The sequence below is a fragment of the Bufo gargarizans genome, chromosome 4, assembly GCF_014858855.1.
Source record: "Bufo gargarizans isolate SCDJY-AF-19 chromosome 4, ASM1485885v1, whole genome shotgun sequence".
NCBI lineage: Eukaryota > Metazoa > Chordata > Amphibia > Anura > Bufonidae > Bufo > Bufo gargarizans.
This window is the reverse complement of record NC_058083.1, coordinates 28,209,724-28,230,142: the sequence shown is the minus strand read 5'-3', so window position 1 is coordinate 28,230,142 and position 20,419 is coordinate 28,209,724. Positions and strand designations below refer to the sequence as shown.

Genomic DNA, 20,419 nt, shown 5'->3' with positions numbered 1-20,419 from the left:
TGAAGTTTTGGAGAGTCCTGCGCCACTTCATAACTTCGGAGGATCAACCACCGGCTTAGGGATTTATTAAGACCGGCATCTAAAACCGCCGTCTCAATAAATCTGCCCCATTGTTTTTCAAAGAAAAAGAAAATGTCCACAAATTTGGCATCATCGCGTCTGACGACCCACAGTACACAATCATCATGTAATTTATTTGAAAGCCACCAAAAAGCAGATAAAAAAAAAATATATATATATATATATATATAAAAACATCAAATCTTGTCATGTACCCCAGAATGATAGCAATGAAAACTACAGGTCGGTAGGAAGAAAAATAAAAAAGTTACGGGTCTTGGGAGGCAGCAATGCAAAAAGATTTTCTTCAAAAATGAAAAGTGGAATCTGATTGGCTGATAAATGACCCCATATATGTATACGGTATCATACTGACCCAGGGAGTAGGGTAATATCGTGCAGGGTTCCCCCCCCCTCAGAATGTAAATAAAAATGAATCAGTAAGTTCTGTGGACCCCAAAATGGTGCCGTTAAAAACTAGAACTAGTCCAACAAAGAACAAGCCCTTTTGCCGTAGGAAAGCGATGATGAGAAAAAAGTTAAAGGGAATCGGTCACCAGGTTTGAGAAGATTAGGCCGTTACCATAGCAATGCACAATAAACTGCCTTCTTTCCAGCAGGGGCTTCTTTCTTTTATTCATGTTGTCATTTAGATAAAGTGATTTTTCGGATATGCTAATGAACCTTCACGGTGCCTAGAGGGGGGTTATTCCTGCCCGCTAGAGCCCAGTAACGCCTCCTCATAAATACGTTTCCTCCCACAGCCGAGCCGGACGGCGCCGTCCCCTCCGCTACGTCATATCATTCTTTCAACACAGGAACCTTGCTTCATCCTTTCTTGCACATGAAATTTCGCGCAGCCGCAGTATCGCCGACGGCCTGCGCCTGTCCGATCCTACGGCTCCTGAGGGCAGCACCCTCGATGGTGTCACTGGGCATGCGCCGCGCCCAGTGACGTAATCAGAGCGCTGTTGCCGTAGGATCGGACAGGCGCAGGCCGTCGGCGATACTGCGGCTGCGCGAAATTTCATGTGCAAGAAAGGATGAAGCAAGGTTCCTGTGTTGAATAAATATGACGTAGCGGAGGGGACGGCGCCGTCCGGATCGGCTGTGGGAGGAAACGTATTTATGAGGAGGCGTTACTGGGCTCTAGCGGGCAGGAATAACCCCCCTCTGGGCACCGTGAAGGTTCATTAGCATATCCGAAAAATCACTTTATCTAAATGACAACATGAAAAAAAGAAAGTTTAGAAACATGAAATACTACAGGCCAAGTAACCACCTCCCAGACAGGTCACCTCAGGACAGGCCTCGCACCCTGTCATTTCCTCCACAGCCGGATCATACCAACTGCAGGCGCAGGGCGGGGGATAGCAGTCCCACTGCCGCTCCACAGAGCACCTGACACTTTCCGGCTGCTCACGGTGCTGTTGTGACAGGAAACCTGCGTCCTATCTCATTCTGCCTAAACCTCTCATCTGCTTCCGTGATTTGGACGTTTTCAGGAGTGGAACCGTCTGATCTCCATGCACCACAGGGACCTGGTGATGTCACAGGGTCATGTGACATCCCAAGTGCTCCTCACCCTGAGCCCCGTGACTGAGGGCTGCTCACACAGCGCATAGGATGTAGATATTATTACCCAACTTCCACATGTCATGTGACCGGGTGACATCACAAGTTCCTTACGGTGCATGGAGTTCAGACACAACCGTCGCCTGTATAAGAACCACTGACGCGTTCACATTAACCACAGACGAGCCGGCCGGTCGCACCTGCGCAGGAGAGCAGCGGGCTGAACGCAGTAACTGTACGTCAGGTGAGCTGTAGGGGGCGTTCTCACCCGGGAGATGACTGAAGAAGCCTTTCCGTCAGCTCCATGTGAATGTAGGGAGTTAGGGCTCATTCACACAAACGCGTGCTGTCGTGTCCGCAATACACAGGCGCCGTTCCGTGTGCATTCCGCATCACAAATGTGGACCCCTTCACTTCAATGGGTCCGCAAATCCGGAGATACGGAATACTACGGAAGCGGTCCGCAATACGGCAAGAGGCAGCGCGCGTTCGCGTGAACGAGCCCTTACTGTGACTCTTTGTGCCGCTACTGATTGATTTTTAACCCTCGAGTTGCAGCTGCAGTCCACCAGAATACATTGGGGGTCATGTTTCGTGGTGCCTTACGGCTGGTGTTGATGTAAAAAAAAAAAAAGTGATGATGGAAGTCTACGCGGGGGCCGGAGTAACTTTCAGTCTAGGTGCACAGACTGCCGAGGATGCCCCTAATTTATGACGAGCCTCGCAAGACCGGCATAAAGCGCTGGCCAGTGATAGGTGACCCCCCCCACATGAGTTGTGCGCAGTATTGTGGACTCCCGCTGGTAAAAATCAAACCATGCCGCCCAAAAAGTCCCAGTGTAGCCCTGGCGCCGATGTGCGGCAGGAGAGAAGGAGCAGATCCGGGTACTTTCACACTAGCGTTGAAGTTTTCCGGTATTTAGTTCTGTGCTAGGGGCTCAATACCTGGGGGGAAAAAATGCGCTTCCGTTTTATCCTAATGCATTTTGAATAGAGAGCAATCCGTTCCGTATGCATCCGTTCAGTCACTCTTAAATGCCGGATCCGGGATTAATTTCCATTGAAATGTATTAATGCCGGATCCGGTACCAAGTGTTCCGGAAAACCAGATCTAGGTTCCCAATCTGCGCATGCACAGACCTTTAAAAATGTGAAAAATAAAATACTGAATCCGTTTTTCTACATGACACCGGAGAGACGGATCCGATGTTTCAATGCATTTGTCAGACGGATCCGGAAACAAATGCTGTCCGTTTGCATACGGATTTCCGGATCTGAGAGGCTTTGCAGAGTAGTCTTAGTATAACGTTAAAAACGTGTCCGGCCGTGCGCAACATTCATCGTCCGCCTGAGCCCGTGACGGGTTTGCTGCATTTCTAGACAACCTGTCTAAGGGCTCTGTGTCATGAGGTGGTGCATCGGGGGGGCTCTGTGTCATGAGGTGGCGCATGAAGGGGGGGGCTCTGTGTCATGAGGTGGCGCATGAAGGGGGGGGCTCTGTGTCATGAGGTGGTGCATCGGGGGGGCTCTGTGTCATGAGGTGGCGCATGAAGGGGGGGGCTCTGTGTCATGAGGTGGCGCATGAAGGGGGGGGCTCTGTGTCATGAGGTGGTGCATGGGGGGGGGGGGCGCTCTGTGTCATGAGGTGGTGCATGGGGGGGGGGGCGCTCTGTGTCATGAGGTGGCGCATGGGGGGGGGCGCTCTGTGTCATGAGGTGGCGCATGGGGGGCGGCGCTCTGTGTCATGAGGTGGCGCATGGGGGGGCGCTCTGTGTCATGAGGTGGCGCATGGGGGGGCGCTCTGTGTCATGAGGTGGCGCATGGGGGGGGCGCTCTGTGTCATGAGGTGGCGCATGGGGGGGGGCTGTGTCATGAGGTGGCGCATGGGGGGGCTCTGTGTCATGAGGTGGCGCATGGGGGGGGCTGTGTCATGAGGTGGCGCATGGGGGGGGCTCTGTGTCATGAGGTGGCGCTTGTTTTTGCTTGGTTTGAAGGCACAGGTTTCGTAGCGATTGCTCTGTCTAAAGTCTTCTGGTTTCGTCAGTTTGCGCTCGGGGACTGGAGACATTTGTGATTATTGCGCGGTTTTCTGCAAACAGTCACAATGATGAATCGGACTTAAAACCTTTGGCCGCCCCAGAATGTAAACTGATGCGAACCACACGTAAAATGGCACAAACACTTTATCAATTTGTCGCAAATGCCACAAAAATTGACACACCCGCTCAGCCCTTGTGGCGCCGTGCATGTCCTACATTACCCCCTAAAGGTCCTTTACAGGGACTGATAATTGGCGCAAATATTAGGGATGAGCGTTTGTAGGAACCCTCGTTCCCAATAATTGACCTGTGTGAAAGCTGCAGACTTCTGTTCGTCTGACGATCGTGTCTTTCACCCGACACCTAAGGGCGCAGGTTTCCTGAGCGGTGTCCATCCTTCATATACGTCTGTCCTTTTAGGAATCTCTCCTGACTTTGGCTTCCAAAACTGCACCAGGAAACCTGACCGTGGCCTAAAATTGTAGGCTTTTTACGCCGGTCTTTGTTTACCCCCTGCACTGCCAGAGGATTCGCCTAATATATGACGAAACGTGCGCCCCTGCCATGCGGTTTCCATTCTCATTTCGCAAGGACAGAATAAAAAAAATAAAAAACACCTACCCATGCAACAAAATATTGTCCAACTGGCATTTAAAGGGAACCTGTCCCCATAAAAATGTGACTTAATCCGCAGTCAGCAGGTTATAGAGCAGCAGGCGTGGAGTAGACTGATTTATAGTTGTACATTATGCATTTATAGCTCTGCTCATTCTGGACTCTGAAGTCACGGAGGCGGTCCTATCAGTGATTGACAGCTGTCTCTGTATACACAATCATAGAGGGAAGGCTGTGGGACCTTCCCCCCCCCCCCCCCTCATAGAGGGAAGGAGGGAAGGCTGTGGGACACCCCCCCCCACTCATAGAGGGAAGGCTGTGGGACACCCCCCCCCACTCATAGAGGGAAGGCTGTGGGACACCCCCCCCCACTCATAGAGGGAAGGCTGTGGGACCTTCCCCCCCCCCCCCCTCATAGAGGGAAGGAGGGAAGGCTGTGGGACACCCCCCCCCACTCATAGAGGGAAGGCTGTGGGACACCCCCCCCCACTCATAGAGGGAAGGCTGTGGGACACCCCCCCCCACTCATAGAGGGAAGGCTGTGGGACACCCCCCCCCCACTCATAGAGGGAAGGCTGTGGGACCCCCCCCCCCCTCATAGAGGGAAGGCTGTGGGACCCCCCCCCCCTCATAGAGGGAAGGCTGTGGGACCCCGATGGGACCGCCTCCTAGACGTCATAGACCAAAATGAGCAGAGATTAGCAGGATGACACTGCTTTGCATGGGTATATTTTGTTTATTACATTTAATGTGTGTGAGGGCATAAGATATCCTTGGGCCTCTGTCACACGAGCATCACTGATCGGCTCCAGGTGACTGATCGGCTCCGGGTGACTGATCGGCTCCGGGTGACTGATCGGCTCCGGGTGCGTTAAGTGAAACTTGCAACATTTTGCAATTAAGTTCAGTCAGTTTTGTCTGCGATTGGGTTCAGTTTTTCCCGCACAGGTGCAACGCGCGTGATAAAGACACTGAAGGTTTACAGACAACATGACTTCTTTGGGGCCAGGGCTGCGTGAAGAAACGCTGAATCTAGAACCTGCTGGGTTTTTCAGACAACACAGAACTGATGTGTGAAAAAAAGAAAAAAGGAAAAAAAAGTCATGTGCACATTGAAATGAATGGGTCCGGATTCAGTGCAGGTGCTCCGTGTTCACATCACACATTGCACCCGCACTGAAACTCTGCTTGTGTGAAAGGGGCCTTAGTGTTCCTCATAACGGTGACCTCCACAGCACTCCACCCCCCTCCCTTAACAGTGACCTCCACAGAACTCCGCCACCTGATCTATAGCAGTGAATGCCTGGGTTCTTATGGAAACCTGGTTTAAAACTGTGTGTATGTCAAGACTGCAGGAGCAGCGAGCTTCTATTGGCCAATAAGGGTCATGTGTCAGGACCTTCAAGCTTCTATTGGCTAAGGCTGCTTTCACACTCGCGGCAGAGGATTCGTCGTCGGAACTGCCTGCCGGATCCGTTAAGACGTATGCAAACTGATGGCATTTGTCAGACTGATCCGTCTCTCCGGAAAAACGGATCCAGCGTTTGCTTATTTTTTTCACTTTTTTTTTTGTTGCAAAAACGGATCTGTTTTGCCGGAATACTTTGGGCCGGATCCAGTATTAATGCATTTAAATGGAAAAAATGCTGGATCCTGCATTCAGGCAAGTGTTCCGGATTTTTGGCCGGAGATAAAACCATAGCATGCTGCGGTATTATCTCCGTCCTGAAAAGTCAAAAAGTCTGAACTGAAGACATCCTGAATGGATTACTCTTCATTCAGAAAGCATGGGGATAAAATGGATCAGTTCTTTTCTGGTATTGAGCCCCTAGGACAGAACTTATGTTCCCCATAACGGTGACCCCTCTACAGCACTCCTCCCCATAACGGTGACCCCTCTACAGCACTCCTCCCATAACGGTGACCCCTCTACAGCACTCCTCCCCATAACGGTGACCCCTCTACAGCACTCCTCCCCATAACTGTGACCCCTCTACAGCACTCCTCCCCATAACTGTGACCCCTCTACAGCACTCCTCCCCATAACTGTGACCCCTCTACAGCACTCCTCCCCATAACGGTGACCCCTCTACAGCACTCCTCCCCATAACGGCGACCCCTCTACAGCACTCCTCCCCATAACGGCGACCCCTCTACGGCACTCCTCCCCATAACGGCGACCCCTCTACGGCACTCCTCCCCATAACGGCGACCCCTCTACGGCACTCCTCCCCATAACGGCGACCCCTCTACGGCACTCCTCCCCATAACGGTGACCCCTCTACGGCACTCCTCCCCATAACGGTGACCCCTCTACGGCACTCCTCCCCATAACGGTGACCCCTCTACGGCACTCCTCCCCATAACGGTGACCCCTCTACGGCACTCCTCCCCATAACGGTGACCCCTCTACGGCACTCCTCCCCATAACGGTGACCCCTCTACGGCACTCCTCCCCATAACGGTGACCCCTCTACGGCACTCCTCCCCATAACGGTGACCCCTCTACGGCACTCCTCCCCATAACGGCGACCCCTCTACGGCACTCCTCCCCATAACGGCGACCCCTCTACGGCACTCCTCCCCATAACGGCGACCCCTCTACAGCACTCCTCCCCATAACGGTGACCCCTCTACGGCACTCCTCCCCATAACGGTGACCCCTCTACGGCACTCCTCCCCATAACGGTGACCCTCTACGGCACTCCTCCCCATAACGGTGACCCCTCTACGGCACTCCTCCCCATAACGGTGACCCCTCTACGGCACTCCTCCCCATAACGGTGACCCCTCTACGGCACTCCTCCCCATAACGGTGACCCCTCTACGGCACTCCTCCCCATAACGGCGACCCCTCTACAGCACTCCTCCCCATAACGGTGACCTTCACTGTGCCTCACCCTGGGCTTCTGTCACCCCACTAAATGTTGATTGACAGGGCCAGCGAACGCGATCGTCCTCTGGCTGGCCCTGTCTGCTATCAAGATCTCGCGCCTGCGCCGTAACGGTATTCAGTCGGTGCAGGCGCACTGAGAAGCGGACGCTCGCTTGGCCGCTCCGTGCTCAATGCGCCTGCGCCAACTACGTTACAGTGAGGAAGCCGGCACTAGGAGCGCGGCATTCACTCACTGCGCCTGCGCCGAATACAGAAGCGCACGGCGCGGGAATTGGTATGAGATACTGAGAAGTTTCAAATCAATCAACAGGAGCGGGGTGGGCTGGAGGGACGCGATGGGCGGCTGAAATGGTTAGTGGACGGAGCCCTCTAGGTGCTAATGACTCCCACATAGCACCTAGGGGCTCATTAGCATATCTATAAAAGTACGTTTTTAAGGTGAACGGCAGCAGACAGATAAGTAAGAACACTGTTATGGACTGCTGACACTAGCGCATCGGACCAAATCTGGTGGTAGAAACCCTTTAATATAAGACTTTTGGTTTTCAGTGACAGACATCTATGGGAGCGTTTGGTCTGTAAAATGACCAAAATAGAGGACACAAGGTTATTAGACAAATAAAGGTGACTGGATAAACCCACTAAAATCCGAGGCTGTGTGCGCAGAGCCTGGCAGGAAACGACCATGACTCACCAGCGCAGGAGTGAGGCCGCGGTCACCAGTCAGTGTGTAATTAGTGATTTCCATCAGAGATTGTTGGCCAGAGGAAGGCGTGGAGGCTGCAGAGATCTGGGACCAGGGAACGAATTGCTCCTGTTCTGTGGTTTTTGACCCGCCCTTGGTTTTGGCTCAGAGTCACTGATGAAAAATACTGATCAAGTACTGACTAAACACTGATGTGTGAATAAGGCCAACAGGGTACTACTGGGTATTAAAAAAAGCAGCATGAACTTGGAGGATAGGGCTGCAAAATTACCTTTTACAAAGCATTCATAGAAAGAGCCTGGATTTCTGTGATGGCAAAAAACATACAAAATTGACGAATTTTTGATAGTCCTGAAATGGTGAAAATTTGATGCTACATGTTGGACCAGAACTGGTAATAGTAACCTGCATGCTATAATGCAGCCACAGCATAGCCATCTAAAAGAGCACCTACTGGGCCGGCCGGGCTCGTGCTGCTGACGGCAAATTGCATGTGCACCGACCGTGGGGCCGCCGCATGCGGATCGTGGACCCATTAACTGGAATAGAGTTCGCGATCCACATCCGACTGTCTGCACCACAAAAAAGACAGAAAACACGTGGAAGCACTCAGTAGTGCTTCTGTGGGCTTCCGACCCGTGCCTCCGTTCGGCACCGCATCTCTCGGATTGCGGGCCCATTCAGCGGCGTGTGAGTCCAGGATGATGCTGTCTTCCCTTCTGCAAACCACTTTGTGTGCTTTCCACCCTATCGCCAGCCTGTGTGAGCTGCCCTCCTTGTATCCTCTGCCTCCTCTTCTCGTACACCTGCTTGTTGCCATCTCTGACCGAAGAACGCCATAAAGTCAAGCGCGTATTAGGGCACTTGTAATAGACGTATAATATACAGTGTTACAGAAATAGGAGATGAAGTTTAAACTGCAGGAGGAATTTGGCCCCTTGTGATAACCATTTCACCTAATTATTTACAGGGCGGAAATGGTTTACTAGCCTGGGATCCCGCTCACTAATGGTTGTGAGACTGTAGACACTCACGGCGTCTATGTCTGAGGGTCATGCAGTCCTATGTAAAGATAACACACACGATTCATGGGCATGACGCTAAAACCACAATATACAACCATATAAGAATCCCACAGAAGATGTAATGTTTATGACATCACTGAGGTAGTAAATTGCCATCACAATAGTTGAACGCAATTAAAGGGATCCTGTCGCGTTGACCGTTGTGTCTGAGCTGCAGGTTATAGAGCAGGAGGAGCTGAGCAGATTGATATATATATATATATATATATATATATATATATATATATATATATATATAGTAGTTTTATGGAAAAAACTCAGTTAGGGTCCATTCACACGTCCGTTGTTTCTTTCCTGAGCTGTTCCGTTTTTTGCGGAACAGATTTGGACAAGTTCTGTACCCATTCATTTTCAATGGGTCCTGAAAACAAATCGGACATTGTGCTGTCCAATTTTTTTCAGGACCCATTGAAAATGAATGGGTACAGAACTTGTCCAGATCTGTTCCGCAAAAAACGGAACAGCTCAGGAAAGAAACAACGGACGTGTGAATGGACCCTAACATGTCATTTATACTTTGAAATTCCTGCTCATTCTGGGCTTTGACGTCCAGGAGGTCGTCCTATTGGCGACGGCCATCTCTGTATACAAAGTCTTATGCCTCCTGCACACGAACGTGTCCGCCCTGTTCGCGATCCGCGAAATACTGGCGCACACACTTTGCACCACATTTACCAACAGTTTTACAAAACTTGCCCCGACAAGGGATAGTGGCGTCACGATAAAGAGGTATGAATTGACAGTGAAAGAGGCGTGGCCTAAATCCGCCTCCATGCACCAAAAAAGGGGACAAAATTGGAAGTCGAGGCGCCAGCGGCTTCACACATAGCATGGATTCTCTCCTTCCAGCGTAGCGCTCGCTGATGGCTTATTACACCTGATTTTCAATAAGTGCCTAAAACTCCCCATTGAGAACCTGTGGTCAATCCTCAGAGGGGATGGACAAACAAAAACACTGAAATTGTGACAAACTCCGAGCCGAGATCAGTCAGAATTTGTTCCAGAAGCTGATATCCAGCATGGGCGAACTGCCAAAGTCTTGAAAAAGAAGGATCAACACTGGAAAGATTGAGTCTTGGCATAAACCTGAGAGCTTTGTCAAAGTTTAAAAAAATAATAATGTACTGAAAAAAAATGAAATAACTGTACTTCAATATAATATAGAGACATCTGACAAAAAGATCTAAAAATGCTTAAAGGGAACCTGTCACCGGGATTTTGTGTATAGAGCTGAGCACATGGGTTGCTAGATGGCCGCTAGCACATCTGCAATAACCAGTCCCCATAGCTCTGTGTGCTTTTATTGTGTCAAAAAACCGATTTGATAGATATGCAAATTAACCTGAGATGAGTCCTGTCCCTGACTCATCTCACGTACAGGACTCATCTCAGGTTAATTTGCATATGGATCAAATCGTTTTTTTGACACAATAAAAGCACACAGAGCTTTGGGGACTGGGTATTGCGGATGTGCTAGCTGCCATCTAGCAGCCCATGTCCTCAGCTCTATGCACAAAATCCCAGTGACAGGTTCCCTTTAAAGGGCTTCTGTCACCCCACTAAAGTAATTTTTTTTTTTTTTTTTTTTTTTGGCTAGTTACATTAGTTATAGTGCGATATATGAGAATATAATGTTGTCACTTACTTTCATTCGGCCGTTTCTTAAGAAAACGAAGTTTTATAATATGCAAATCAGGTCTCTACCAGCAAGTAGGGAGTCTACTTGCTGGTAGCCGCCGCAAAAAACCGCCCCCTCGTCGTGTTGATTGACAGGGCCAGCCGCGATCTCCTCCTCCGGCCGGCCCTGTCAGTATTTAAAAAATCGCGCACCTCTGTTCATTCGGCGCAGGCGCTGTGAGATGAGGAGGCTCGTCTCCTCAGAACTCCCTCAGTGCGCCTGCGCCGAATGACGTCTTCTCTTTCGGTGATGTCATCGGCGCAGGCGCACTGAGGGAGTTCTGAGGAGACGAGCCTCCTCATCTCAGAGCGCCTGCGCCGAATGAACAGAGGTGCTCGATTTTTTTAAATACTGACAGGGCCGGCCGGAGGAGATTATCGCGGCTGGCCCTGTCAATCAACACGACGAAGGGGCGGTTTTTTGCGGCGGCTACCAGCAAGTAGACGCCCTACTTGCTGGTAGAGACCGGATTTGCATATTATAAAACTTTGTTTTCTTAAGAAACGGCCGAATGAAAGTAAGTGACAACATTATATTCTCCTATATCGCGCTATAAGGAATGTAACTAGCCCAAAAAAATAAAAATGACTTTAGTGGGGTGACAGAAGCCCTTTAACCACCTCCGGACCGCCTAACGCACATGTGCGTTCCGGAGGTGGCAGGCTGGCGCACAGTCACGCATATATGCGTCATCTCGCGAGACGCGAGATTTCCTGTGAACGCGCGCACACAGGCGCGCGCGCTCACAGGAACGGAAGGTAAGCGAGTGGATCTCCAGCATGCCAGCGGCGATCGATCGCTGGCAGGCTGGAGATCCGAATTTTTTAACCCCTAACAGGTATATTAGACGCTGTTTTCATAACAGCGTCTAATATACCTCCTACCTGGTCCTCTGGTGGTCCCTTTTGTTAGGATCGACCACCAGAGGACTCAGGTAGGTCAGTACAGTCGCACCAAACACCACACTACACTACACCCCCCCCCCCGTCACTTATTAACCCCTTATAAACCCCTAATCACCCATGATCACCCCATATAAACTCCCTGATCACCCCCCTGTCATTGATCACCGCCCTGTCATTGATCACCCCCCTGTCAGGCTCCGTTCAGACGTCCGTATGATTTTTACGGATACATGGATCGGATCCGCAAAAAGCATACGGACGTCTGAACGGAGCCTTACAGGGGGGTGATCAATGACAGGCAGGTGATCACCCATATACACTCCCTGATCACCCCCCTGTCATTGATCACCGCCCTGTCATTGATCACCCCCCTGTCAGGCTCCATTCAGACGTCCGCATGATTTTTACGGATCCATGGATACATGAATCACATGCGGACGTCTGAATGGAGCCTTACAGGGGGTGATCAATGACAGGCGGGTGATCACCCATATACACTCCCTGATCACCCCCCTGTCATTGATAACCCCCCTGTAAGGCTCCATTCAGACGTCCGCATGCGTTCTGTGGATCCGATCCATGGATCCGTAAAAAATCATGCGGATGTCTGAATGGAGCCTTACAGGGGGGGTGATCAGTGACAGGGGGGTGATCAGGGAGTCTATATGGGTGATCACCCCCCTGTCATTGATCACCCCCCTGTCATTGATTCCCCCCCCCCCGGTAAGGCTCCATTCAGACATTTTTTTTGGCACAAGTTAGCGGAAATTTTTTGTTTGTTTTTGTTTTAGTTTTTTCTTACTAAGTCTCATATTCTACTAACTTGTGTCAAAAAATAAAATCTCACATGAACTCACCATACCCCTCACGGAATCCAAATGCGTAAACATTTTTAGACATTTATATTCCAGACTTCTTCTCACGCTTTAGGGCCCCTAAAAAGCCAGGGCAGTATAAATACCCCACATGTGACCCCATTTCGGAAAGAAGACACCCCAAGGTATTCCGTGAGGGGCATATTGAGTCCATGAAAGATTGAAATTTTTGTCCTAAGTTAGCGGAAAGTGAGACTTTGTGAGGAAAAAAACAAAAAAAAATCAATATCCGCTAACTTATGCAAAAAAAAAAAAAATTCTAGGAACTCGCCATGCCCCTCATTGAATACCTTGGGGTGTCTTCTTTCCAAAGTGGGGTCACATGTGGGGTATTTATACTGCCCTGGCTTTTTAGGGGCCCGAAAGTGTGAGAAGAAGTCTGGGATCCAAATGTCTAAAAATGCCCTCTTAAAAGGAATTTGGGCCCCTTTGCGCATCTAGGCTGCAAAAAAGTGTGACACATGTGGTATCGCCGTACTCAGGAGAAGTTGGGGAATGTGTTTTGGGGTGTCATTTTACATATACCCATGCTGGGTGAGAAAAATATCTTGGTCAAATGCCAACTTTGTATAAAAAAATGGGAAAAGTTGTCTTTTGCCAAGATATTTCTCTCACCCAGCATGGGTATATGTAAAATGACACCCCAAAACACATTCCCCAACTTCTCCTGAGTACGGCGATACCAGATGTGTGACACTTTTTTGCAGCCAAGGTGGGCAAAGGGGCACATATTCCAAAGTGCACCTTTTGGATTTCACCGGTCATTTCTTACACATTTTGATTGCAAGGTACTTCTCACACATTTGGGCCCCTAAATTGCCAGGGCAGTATAACTACGCCACAAGTTACCACATTTTGGAAAGAAGACACCCCAAGGTATTCCGTGAGAGGCATGGCGAGTTCCTAGAATTTTTTATTTTTTGTCGCAAGTTAGTGGAATATGAGACTTTGTAAGAAAAAATAAATAAATAAAAATCATCATCATTTTCCGCTAACTTGTGACAAAAAATAAAAAGTTCTATGAACTCACTATGCCCATCAGCGAATACCTTAGGGTGTCTACTTTCCGAAATGGGGTCTTTTGTGGGGGGTTTCTACTGTTTGGGCATTGTAGAACCTCAGGAATCATGACAGGTGCTCAGAAAGTCAGAGCTGCTTCAAAAAGCGGAAATTCACATTTTTGTACCATAGTTTGTAAATGCTATAACTTTTACCCAAACCATTTTTTTTTGCCCAAACATTTTTTTTTTTTATCAAAGACATGTAGAACAATAAATTTGGCGAAAAATGTATATATGGATGTCGTTTTTTTTGCAAAATTTTACAGCTGAAAGTGAAAAATGTCATTTTTTTGCAAAAAAATCGTTACATTTTGTTTAATAACAAAAAAAGTAAAAATGCCAGCAGCAATGAAATACCACCAAATGAAAGCTCCATTAGTGAGAAGAAAAGGAGGTAAAATTCATTTGTATGGTAAGTTGCATGACCGAGCGATAAACGGTGAAAGTAGTGTAGTGCCGAAGTGTAAAAAGTGCTCTGGTCACGAAGGGGGTTTCACCTAGCGGGGCTGAAGTGGTTAAGCAGCAAACTGTGAAAGTCAGAATGTTTTTGGTCATGACTCGGGATGAGCGAATTTCATATTTTGAACTTTGAGTTTGTGTTTTGGTAGAAGCTGAAATGCGTTATGGATTCAGTTACCACGGACCAATTCTACGATGGAGCACATAACGGAACGCCTTTAGAGGCATTCCGTTATAATAGAAGTCTATGGCCTGCATAACGCATCAGTCTGGTTTCCGTTATGCAGGAGTCCTCTCGAAGTTCAAAATATGAAATTCGCTCATCTCTATTAATGACTGTCCACACCAAGTCCAATCACAGACAGCGTAGCATTACAGATCAAAAGGATTAACATCTGCAACAAGCATGAAGCCCAAGACCCAAGTGGGGTTCAGACCTTACAATACCAACCTGATTGGGCTGAGATCCTCCACCACCCCAGGACACCACTGTGCATTTCACTGTGGGCTTTTTCAAGGGGTACTCAATACACATAAGGTTTGGTCAAACTGACTGGAAATACCATCGTCTAATAAATGAATTGGTGATGGCAGCACCCCAAGTTATGCAGAACTGGGCGTCTTTATATGAGATGTGACATAACTTGAGAAAGCCTAGTGTATGTCGGGCAAAGTGTTGCATCTGGTATCAAGACACATGATTTTGCTTAACTTTTGGAGGCTGCCTTCACAAATTCATTTTTTGGAATACAGTGGCACCTGTTGGCCTTGGGGTTCCATTGTATAGTGGTGTCCACTCTAAACTGACCTAAAGTTCGGGTAAGGCCTCATGCAAACGACCGTGCCGGTTTTTGCGATCCACAAAAAACGGAAGGCTTCCGCAATTTACGGAACGGGCGCGGGCAATATAAATGCCTATTCTTGTCCGCAAAGTAGGGCCGCGGAACGGAGCCACTGATGCGGGCAGCACACGGGGTGCTGTCCGCATCTTTTGCGGCCCCATTGAAATGAATGGGTCCGCATCAGAGCTGCCAAAACGGCGGCTCGGATGCGGACCCAAACAACGGTCGTGTGCATGAGGCCTTAGGAATGCAATTTGTCGTGAAAACACCGCAGTACAATATCACAAGATCATATCAAACCTGGAGAGGCTGCAATTCACATCACAACCACTGGGTGTCAAGTGTACCACATTTATCGGTCACCCATCCAGCTGCATGGCTGTTTGCAGAACAGTTGGGTGTCGGGGTCTTCACAGTTTTCCTTCTTACACATGCACCAAGTACTGTACATGGCTACCTATTCTCTCACTGACCGTCCCTACAAACCATTATTTGAAAAAGTCTGACTAGGTCTGGAAACCACTATTATCATCTGTTATCAGCCATTGTAGGACTGATGAATACAGTCTATCAGCCATTTCAGGGGAGAGGACGACTAGGACAGGAGATCACACTCTGTGCCCCCTGTTATCAGCCATTTCAGGCTGAGGAGAGGATGACTGTAGGACAGGAAAACACAATCCATTGCCCCTGTTATCAGCCATTTCAGGCTGAGGAGACTCCATTTCACAGGCTGTAGTGTCCTGGAAGCAACTTGACCAGGCCTTACGAGTTGCTCACTGAGGACTATTGGTGGTTGTCTGGAAGCTATATGGAGATTCCTGTTACATCATGATGTTTTCAGACATCCCTGTGATATGACCCAGCCATGGACTGTGCCTGAGGACATTGAACTGTCAAACAAAGGACTAAAGCAGGTGGATCCATATGGACTACAAGTGAGGTGGAAACGGGCCTGAGTAGAATGCACGGCCAGCTCATTTATTGAAGGGGGGGGGGGGGAATGTCCTGTTGGTTACTTTGTACACAGGATTCCTCACTGAAAGTCAATGGGGACCGATCCGTTTTCACTAAGACAATATGGTGCAATTGAAAACTGATCAGTCCCCCCATTGACTTTCAATGTAAGTCAGGACGGATGTTTTGACTTTTTTTTTAAATGAATAATGCAAACTGATCCGCTCTGAACGGATGCAAGCGTTTGCATTATCGGTGCGGATCCGTCTGTGCAGATACCAGAGGGATCCGCACCGAACGCAGGTGTGAAAGTAGCCGAACACATGATTGGATTAGATATATGGCTAATATGACCGTATCACACATGAAAAGATTAGATACACAGTATCACATGAGATGGCATTAGACACAGCAAGTGGAGGAGGACGAGTGATCCCTTGCAGACCAGAGGGAGGGGCTGTGATTCTAGGATTAGATACACCACAGACAGTATCACAGGATTGGATACTCCGAAGACAGTTTCACACACACCACATGAGCACACTTCTCCTGAAATAGGCCTCTTGCACACAAACTTTTTTTTAGTTTACGTTCTGTTTTTTTGCGTTCCGTATACGGAACCATTCATTTCAATGGATCAGCAAAAAAAAAGGAAAATAAAGGAAGGTACTCCGCATGCCTTCCATTTCCGTTCAAAGCTAGAACATGTCCCATTACTGTCCGCATAACAGATAAGGAAAGGACTGTTCTATCAGGGGCCAGCTGTTCAGCAAAAAAACGGAATGCACATGAACGTCATCCGTATATTTTGTGGACCGGACATAAGGTTGTGAGCAAGAGGCCATACTCTGCACTGCTGGGACCCTGACTTCCCACACGATCAGCGCACTCATCTCCTGAAATCCTCTGTGCTGCTGGGACCCTTCCCCTTACACTATGTAACTCTCAGCCTGTGACACCCCCCCCCCCCACAAGATCAGCAAACTCCTCTTCTGAAATCCTCTGTGCTCTGTGTCTTGACCTTATGACCGCTGGTAACAGGCTCCACCTGCTGGCTGAAGCGTTGCATTGCAGGCACATTTTGTACCAGTTGGAATTCTGTGTTACACATGTAAGTGTGGACAACTCTGTTTACTGCATGAAATACAGATATTTAGCTTTGGTTCTCTGTATAGCAAAGAAGCTACAGTAGATTTCTCATTTACAAATAGAAAAAAACCCTAAAAAAGCGGTATGCCGACACAATGGTCTGATGGGGGACAAAAGGGCAGGAGGGTGAGGGCCTGATGATGCTTTTCCCTGTATATGGCCTCATGCACACGGCCGTTGTTTTGGTCTGCATCCGAGCCGCAGTCTTTGTGGCTCTGATGCGGACCCCTTCACTTCAATGGGGGCCCCAAAAGATGCGGACAGCACTCCGTGTGCTGTCCGCATCGGTTGCTCCATTCCGTGGCCCCGCAAAAAAAAAACCATAACATGTCCTATTCTTGTCTGCAAAACGGACAATAGGCAGTTATATCAATGGCTGTCCGTGTCATTCCGCAAATTGCGGAACGCACGCGGACACCATCAGTGTTTTTGCCGATCTGCAATTTGCGGACCGCAAAACACACACCGATCGTGTGCATGTAGCCTATATGCTAGATGTGGTGTGATGTCTTCTGTGTTGCTTGACAGGTTCTCTCTGCCAGTCAGTGGTAAGTGTTCAGCTTTTCCCCATACAGGGCAAAAAAACAGATAGTGACTATGAGTGTCTTATGACCGAGAAATCCTCCCCAAGAGGCCTGATGCTACATGGGGACAAGCTTCAAAAAGGATTTCCGGAATACTGTGTGTTTATTAATATGCACATTAGCGTTTTGGAGCATTAGGAGGAGCGGCTGAATCCTTCCAGCACTGCTATGGTATGCTGAAGGCAGAGCCGTGTCCTAGCATGTACATATCATATCCACTATGTACTGTAGCCTTACCACATTGAGAACAGTATATTTCTATGCTTAGAAAGCTAATACATGTTGTTGGTTTATTCATAAATGTCACAGAAATATTATCCCTAAAACTTAGTATTTATTAATGATATTTAAAAAAAATAAAAAATTATATCCCCCATAAAAGAATTAAAAATAAAATATATACAGCATATAAAATTAAGATTAATACATAGGACGTATATAATCTCTCTCTCAGTAGTATTTGAATATCGCCACAAACGTGGTTAGTCACGATATGATGACTTTCTTGGGGTCCATTCACATGTCTGTAGTGTATTGCAAATCCACAATAAACACAGCCCTATAGAAATGCCTATAAGGGGGGGGGGGGGGGGGGGGGGCGGGGGAGCTGTCCGCAACGTGTGCCTTCTGCATCCTTTCCCCTGATGAACCGGATTATGAAACTGGGGAAACGCGTTGGGACCTAATGAAAGTTGGAGACCACATACCATATGGGACATTTTATAGTTTAATGGCATCATCCAGAACTGGGAATTACTGGAAGGTAGGGACTGCTTATAGAAGGGTACAGCCACGATAAGTGGGGCCGCCCCTTTCGGGGGCGATGACGCCGCTTTTAGGCAGGGAGAGTATAGTTGCCTGGTGAAGGATTCCCTGATGCCTAAAAGCGGTGTATTTGTATATTGATGACCCCACTCCTTAGCAGATTCTGGGCCATCAGCCTCCGTAAAAAGCATTCAATTCCGTGCAGAAAGTATCCACGTGATCCTCATCTGGTGCCTGATGAATGCAACTTCTTCACCATAAGAAGATCATATCGTGAGTAACCACGTGTGTGGCGATGTTCGCATATATGTCCCATTGAAGAAATTCCACGGCACATCCAAGAAGAGCCATAACGCCTTGTATTTTTCCATTCCTATAGCTGTGTGGGGTTTATTTAGTTGTTGTTTGGAGTTGAATTGTGTTTATTCATGGAACTTTTTTTTTGGGGGGGGGGATACATAGACTTTCTGATCAAATTGTGGAGGATAATAAACAAAAAAAACAGCAATTCTGGTATTGTTTTATTATTATTTTTTAAATGATGTTCTGTGGGTAGGTGTGGTCATGGTGCTACCAAGTTCACAACATGGAACGACACTTTTACAAAAAATAGTTTTTTGTGTTGAAATATCTCAAGATCCATAAAGTTTTTTTTTTATTGGTATAATTTCTCGGTGCATAAAACTTCTTGATTGCTTTTTATTCAATTTTAAGGGGGAGAAGGATGATCAAGAAAAGTTTTTGGTCATATTCAACATGTGGAATAAATCACACAGTAGTTGTATAGTTCTGAGCATTCTGGTTGCAACAGTTCTTATTACTTTTACTGTCTAAGCGCGCGTGTGTGTGTGCGTGTGTGTGTGTGTGTGTGTGTGTGTGTGTGTGTGTGTTTTATATATATATATTTTTTTAATCTAATTTAATGTATTTTAAAACATTTTTTGGTCCCAAAGCGGATGTTTTTCCTATGTAGTGCAGCACATTTTGTGTGTCATTTAATACTGACAACCTATTAGACCCTGCCATTGGCTATGGCAGCTGGAAGTCTTAGGCCTCTTTCACACGGGCGTCACAGTTTTGGGCCGGATAAGATGCGGGTGCGTCGCGGGAAAATGCAAAATTTTTCCGCGTGAGTGCAAAACATTTTAATGCATTTTGCACGCGCGTGAGAAAAATCGGCATGTTTGGTACACAGACCCGAACTTCTTCACAGAAGTTTGGGTTAGGTGTTGTGTAGATTGTATTTTCCCTTATAACATGGTTATAAAGGAAAATTATAGCATTCTGAATACAGAATGCAGAGTAAATTAGGGCTGGAGGGGTTCAAAAAAATATATAAATTATTTAACTCCCCTTAATCCACTTGTTTGCGCATCCTGGCTTCTCAGGACCTGGGTAAAGGACCATGGTGATGGACCATGTGATGAGCGCAGTGATGTCAGCACAGGTCCTTTTTCCTCCTGCACAGCAAAGAAGAAGAAAGAGGAGAAGCCGGGCTGTGCGAACAAGTGGATGAGGTGAGAGAAAAATAAAATAAAAAAAAATTATATATATATATATATATTATATTTTTTTTTTTAACCCCTCCAGCCCTATTTTACTAAGCATTCTGTATTAAGAATACTATTATTTTCCCTTATAACCATGTTAGAAATGAATGGGTCCGGATTCAGTGCGGGTGCAATGCGTTCACCTCACGCATTGCCTTACAACGGCCTTAGGCTTCTGTAGATTGCAGCCTTAGAGACCATTGTTAGGCCTCTGGCTGTCATGGTAGCTATTGGCATCCCACAATCACATTTGGGGTGTTTGTTTGTAGAGAGATGGGGTGACAGATGGAGCACCCTCTAAACCCACTTGGATGCAGACTGGTTTGCTACTGGTTTGAATCCAGAGGAAACGCACACTCTGGGAAGATATAAGTGAGGGACATGAACATGTGGAGTCACTGTGGGTAGAAATAGATGGAGGCAAAAACAATAATCAAATACTAATAGTTTATTATAAACCAGAATCGGCAGAAGGCGGCAAATCCTAATGAGGTGGTTATTATGGGGGACTTCAACTACCCAGATATAGACTGGGAAACTGAAACTTGTATATCTCATAAAGGAAACAGGTTCTTGGCAATAACCAAAGACAATTACCTCTCCCAACTGGTTCAGGAC

General features: G+C 47.7%; 1 protein-coding gene across 2 annotated transcripts in view; it reads left to right on the top strand.

Moving 5' to 3' along the window:
* Positions 1–1,715: 1,715 nt before the first annotated feature.
* The window catches only part of LOC122934889 (putative methyltransferase DDB_G0268948), an 82,798-nt gene continuing 64,094 nt past the window's right edge, over positions 1,716–20,419 (top strand). Inside the window, exon 1 of one of the 2 annotated variants that reach the window (XM_044290543.1) lies at positions 1,716–1,879. The gene's annotated coding sequence lies outside the window, so the exon portion shown is untranslated. The remainder of the gene's footprint in view (positions 1,880–20,419) is intronic. The other variant, XM_044290544.1, reaches the window with a different exon arrangement.